Source organism: Manis pentadactyla, chromosome 18, assembly GCF_030020395.1.
Source record: "Manis pentadactyla isolate mManPen7 chromosome 18, mManPen7.hap1, whole genome shotgun sequence".
NCBI classification, from domain to species: Eukaryota; Metazoa; Chordata; class Mammalia; order Pholidota; family Manidae; genus Manis; species Manis pentadactyla.
This window is the reverse complement of record NC_080036.1, coordinates 23,082,174-23,087,881: the sequence shown is the minus strand read 5'-3', so window position 1 is coordinate 23,087,881 and position 5,708 is coordinate 23,082,174. Positions and strand designations below refer to the sequence as shown.

General features: G+C 45.7%; 1 long non-coding RNA gene across 1 annotated transcript; it reads right to left on the bottom strand.

Annotated features, from left to right (window-relative positions):
* Window positions 1-689: 689 nt before the first annotated feature.
* Window positions 690-4,208, bottom strand: LOC130681502 (uncharacterized). Its single transcript, XR_008994702.1, has 3 exons — window positions 3,919-4,208; window positions 2,606-2,732; window positions 690-801 (listed from the first exon to the last, which is right to left on the bottom strand). It is a non-coding gene; the product is annotated as an uncharacterized LOC130681502 (long non-coding RNA).
* Window positions 4,209-5,708: the final 1,500 nt, after the last annotated feature.

Genomic DNA, 5,708 nt, shown 5'->3' with positions numbered 1-5,708 from the left:
ACACTGTCAGAGCAAATACTACCTCCTCCCTTTAGGATTCTAGCAGTACATGCAAAATATGCTCCAAAAATGCTTGATAACTCACAGTAAATGTATATATACCTCCCATAAGATTATTCCCTATTTCATCAATTTGAATTATGTGTTTATCCACTAAAGAGCCTCCTTCCTTCCTTCTCATTAGTATAGTTTTAGTATTCACTCAACAAACATTTGCTCATCATCCACACCTGGCCAAGCCCTAGACCAGCACTGATGCTATAGGACCTTTGTGGATCAAGAGAACAGAATCTCAGCAAACAGCTTGGCATCTATTAACCTCTACTGCAGTGTCCCAACACATATCAGAATAAAAACATCCACCTTGCTTGGTGCCCCTTAAAAACTGCTGCTGGAAGAGCACCTTGGAGAGCAAATGCATCAAGGGAACAAAGAAGGGCACCCAGTAAAGGCAACAAGAAGGTGCCCTGAGAAGCAGGGAGGGAGATGGGAAGGAGTAACAGAAAACAAGCACAGAAACATTCCACAAGTGTCTGGGTTCTCCATCGGAACCCCAAGAACCAGGAGGTTTAGTGAACATCAATAACTCATTTCCTGATGGAACAGGACATAACTCACAAAAACATCAGAAAGTCAAGAAACAAGCATATTCCAAAGCCATACAGGGACTTCTGCCAACAAACATACTTACAGGTGGATTTAGCAACCAGCAGCCAGGTACCCTAAAATGAGGTCCTTTCCATGCTCCGTGCTTCTCTGTGCTGTGTGTGGCTTCAGAACCCTCATAGCAGTGCTGACAGACTCCAGGAGTAGAGATGATAAGAGAACAGACGAGCGGATTTGACGACCTAAGAAGTAATACTCCTACATATCAAAAATCTATAGGTACAAAATTAAAAAACAGATCCAGAGAAGAACTTTTATGGACAAAGCTGTCTTTAATCATTTTGCTTATTCTCATAAAAAACTGGGGACAGCCTAATAATCCAACAATCAACTTGTAAAAGGGAGTTATGAGGACCAATTAATGTTGGAAAGTGCTCACTAATGCATTTAGCTGAGTCATAAAAACAGACCATGACATTTTGAACATATATTATGATTTTATCTATGTAATAAAAACGTTATACATTAAAAAATATCTAGAAAAAAAAAATTAAATGTTTGTTACTCCTTAGTCCCTTGGGAAAATGTTATCAAGCAGAAGCTGATGGGAAGGTTTCTGGGCACAAGGGTTCAGCACTAACCGTGAAATCCATCGGTTGGGGTTTCACCTTGCTTTCGGAATCTGATCCCTTAGCTTGGTTTGGGAAAAGCCGTCTATGGAAATAAGCACGTTCTTCGACCCACTACATGGACCTCTTTTTTCCTTTGGGGGCCAATAATATATGTAATTAAGCTCCCTACTGAGAACCCTGACATAACAGAGACCTGCCCCCGCCCTCACATTCTGCTCCACGAAGCACCGAGTACACGGAGGGCACGCTGCACGCCTCCCAGCAAAGGGCTTCCCCTTCGGCTTCCAGGAGGTAAGACCAAGACTTAGGCAGCCCCTTGCCCCCAGGCGTATCTAACACACAGCAGGTGCTTCACAAATGGCGGTGAAAATGTATCAGAAACGTAAACAAATTTCATGTTTACTCTGGCTCCTAGCATAAGTCAAATAAATGCCAAATGAAGTGCTCACTAATGCATTTAGCTAAGGCATAAAAACAGACCAGGTTTTTCCACGTTTAAATGAAAACTAGTTTATCCACGGGCCAAGAAATGTAAATCACTCTAGGAGGCTCTTTTGTGTCTTTGTGGGAGGAAGAAGTCACTCGTGTAAATGAAGCAAACTCTTGCCTAATTCTGGCACCCTAGGCTTGAGTGGCACGGGGAACCTGGAAGCCGTGTTTCCCTGCCTGGCTGGGCAGCAGCGCGGCACACAGCACGGCGTGGGGGATGGGAGGGTGAGCGTAGATGAATGTGCACAGCGACTCCCAGCGCACGTGGCGGACACACCCTAAGCGGCTATGTGCCCGCGTGCAGCAGGGACGAGCTGCTCGCTACCAAAGGGAAAGACTAATCAAAGGAAGAATCAAAGTTCCCTGTGAGATAGAAATAGCAAACTTCCATGATTCCCCTTGCCAAGGCCCTCCTGCCAGAGCCTGCCGGAAACCTGCTTCTGGGGAAGGTCCCTCTGGGCGCATCAGTGCTGCTGACAACTGGGTTGCCTCCCCCTGTGCGGCCATTACCAAGGGCAGGGGCCAGGGGCGTTTTGAAAGAACAGAGGAACTCTGCTCTCCCAAAGCCGCCAGTCTCTCAAGGCAGTTCCGGCCTCCTGCACCACCGACCTACACTGACAGTTTGCAGTTGTACAAGGTGGAGCCAATGCGTGTGGGGATTCCTACTCCTCCGGCTGCTACTCCATCAATTTGCAGAGTGCTCTGACCACCTGAAAACTGCCCAGGGGATGTCTAAGAACCAGGAGGTCCGCCACCAAGCAAGCAGGGTTTCTGCCTATTGCCCTCAGGGAAAGGAAAGCCCTGGGCACCGAGGGTTTGCGGAACCACAGAACTGCCCCCTTTCGATCAAACCCAGAAGGTCATGGTTTGTGGCTTACCTCCCAGTATCCCCCAGGGAGCTCTCTGTTTGCCTGTGCAGCAGGTATAGATCCAGTTCATAAAACTCTGGTTTTGCAAGAAATGTGACTTCATTTTGCCACAACCCAACTTATCCGAAGCCCTGTCCTGTTTGAAGGCAGAAGACAGTGTCTTAGTCTGGGTCAATGTGTAGCATTTCAAGTTTAAATGCAAACGCTTCCAGGTTTCCCCCTCCCCTTCTTTTCCCAGGAGTTCAGGGAGCCTTAGCAGGCATCGCAATGTCCATCCTGCGCAGGAGGAAGAAAAGAATTCATATTCCCCATCCCTGTTTCTAGGTTGAGAGACACGTATGTATAGTCATGTGGCAGAAAGCCCCTCCCACAGAAGGGTCGCCGGGCCCTCTGCCTTCTGTAAATACCTCTGTCCACTGGACACTGAACTGTGTCCTGTTCAACTCAGCAACGTTCTCCTATTTTGCCTTCCTCACTTGTAAAGATGACATGCAGATTTATAAATGCCCGACTTCTGTGTCAACCTGTCAATCATTCTGAACTTCAGTGATGAACAGGGATATCACTTATGAGCCCCTCGAATCCTTGTGGGTAGGGTCAGACGATGCAGGAATCTGCCGATGTGTTTGCATTTCTTTCTGATCCCCAGCCCCAGTGCCCCAGCCAGCGGCAGCTGGTGCAGACTTCATTGTGACCATAAGCCTGTCAGGACCTGCTCTCGTGGCTAATGCCCTTCTTGAGGATACAGGAAAATTCATATTCCTTCCCACATCCCGCTGAGAACTCTCTGGCTCTCCCTGACTTTGACAGCCCCCTCGTTACTACTCCAATGACGTGAGGTACAAGCCTGCTGCCTCCTAGGCTTCCCTGTACCCTTGCATCCCTAAATTCTCCTGTGAATTGTGTTGTTTCAGAATACTACCTTACAGCTAAAATAGCAATAGTTCCAGAATCTCTTGCCTGGCCTTAGTGCATCTCCATATCAATAGGTGTTTCCAAGACATGCAGAGAAGCCATCTCCATATCAATAGGTGAATACAAGGGTGAGGGGAGCGAGGGTTTATCTGGATGGGAGAGGTTTGGTGGGGTCCCTTTTTGCAGCTGGGTGGCGAGAGAGACGGGCAAGCAGAAGTAGACAACTGCTAATAAGCAATAAATGGTTTCTCCCACTTTATTTCTCCCTTTGACTGACTTCAGCTTCAAAGGTAATTTCTGCAAGCTGGGGACTTATTTTCCCCCCAGAGTTACATACCTGTAATAGTTTCCTAGGGCTGCTGTAGCAAATGACCAGAAATGAGTGGCTTAAAACAACAGAAACATACTCAGTTCTGGAGGCTGGAAGTCTGAAATCAAGGTGGCAGCAGGGCCATGCTCTCCCTGCAGGTGCTAGAGGAGGAAGCTTCCTTGTCTCTTCTAGTTTCTGGTAGTTGCCAGTAATTCTTGACCTTCTTTGGCTTGTAGATGCATCATGCCAGTCTCTGCCTTTGCTTTCACGTGGCCTTTCTCCTGTGTCTCTCCGTGTCTGTGTTCAAATCTCCTCTTCTCACAGGGACACCAGTATGGCCTCAGCTTGATTTCATCTGTAAAGATCTTATTTCCAAATAAGGTCACAGTCACAGGTACTGGGGGAAGGAGCTTAGGATGTTTTGGGGGACACAAGTTAACTCATAACACAGCCCCCCTTCCTTGAAGTAAATCTTAGAAGGTCTTCACCTGTCACTCTCTCTCCCTTCATTACCCACTCTTCCTGCTCCTGCAACCCAGTGATGTTTTCAACTCTTTTCTGGTGGGGAAAACACTACCTGTGGTGGCTGTCCTACTGATTCTTCCCTCAGGCATGAGTGGGAGCTTTTCATTTAAAAGCCAGGATTTTGATGGCTTTTGTTCTCCAGCTTGTGGACATCTGGTACCTCAAGAAAGAAATTCTGCCATTTGGGACAACATGGATGGACTTGAGGGTATTATGCTAAGTGAAATAAACCAGGCAGAGAGAGACAAATACCACGTTATTTCATTTATATGTGGAATCTGAAAACAAAACAAAACAAAATGAACAAAACAGTGATTGACTCATAGACACTAAGAAGTGACTGATGGTTACCATGGGGGAGGGTTTTGGGTAGGTGGGTGAAATAGGTGAAGGGGAGAGAGAGGCACATAATCTTAATCATTATATAAATTAGCCATGGTGATGAAAGTACAGCCTAGAGAATATAGTCAGTGTTCTGTAACATCTTTTTATGTGACAGAATCTCCATACTGCTTTCCACAGTGGCTGTACCAATTCACATTCCTAACAGTGTAGGAGAGTTCCCTTTCTTATGCATCCTCACCAACACTTGGTATTTCTTGTCTTTTGGTTAGTGGCCATTCTAACTAGAACACTAGTTGAGGTGAGGATTTAATAATGTATACAACTGTCAAATCACTCTGTTGTATACTTGAAGCCACTATAATATTGTATAGCAACTATAATTCAATTTGAAAATCAAAAGAGAGAAATATTTTAAAAAAAGATCAGAGGGACCAGTGTCTGCAATGTAGCTAAAGTAGCTTCATTCAAAGGGAGACCACCAACTCTGAACAGCGGGCTAATGGTCAGAAGACCCCGGCTCTAGCCAGGGCCCACTGCATGCAAGTCTCAAGACTCCTCTGTGGTCAACCACCCACCAGGAAACTGAGCCTCAGTAATTGTTCTGACCACATTTGCAGAATTGGCCCTCTTTCTAAAGACTCTGCAGGCTGTTGGTGAGAAAGGTGGAGATAGCAGATCTCTTTCTGAAGCCCTGGGTGCCGACATAATGGTGTAGCTAGAACAGAGAGAAGAACCTCTCTGACGAAAGATTGCCCCCAGTGGAGTCCAATATCCTGTTAAATATAGGTTTATTTTGAGCATTTTGGCTCAAGTCTCCAACAGTCCTTCTTTAAAACATGGACATCAATGGAGCTATGCAGACCTTAATGACACTTATGTGCACATTTACCCAATTTCCAAATGCAGACCCTCTTTCGACAAACATAAAAACCTCATGGCATTCTTTAGAGTTATTTGGAATTTCCAAATAAACAGAACATTATGATGAAAAAAAAAAACAGGGCAAAGCCTAATTGT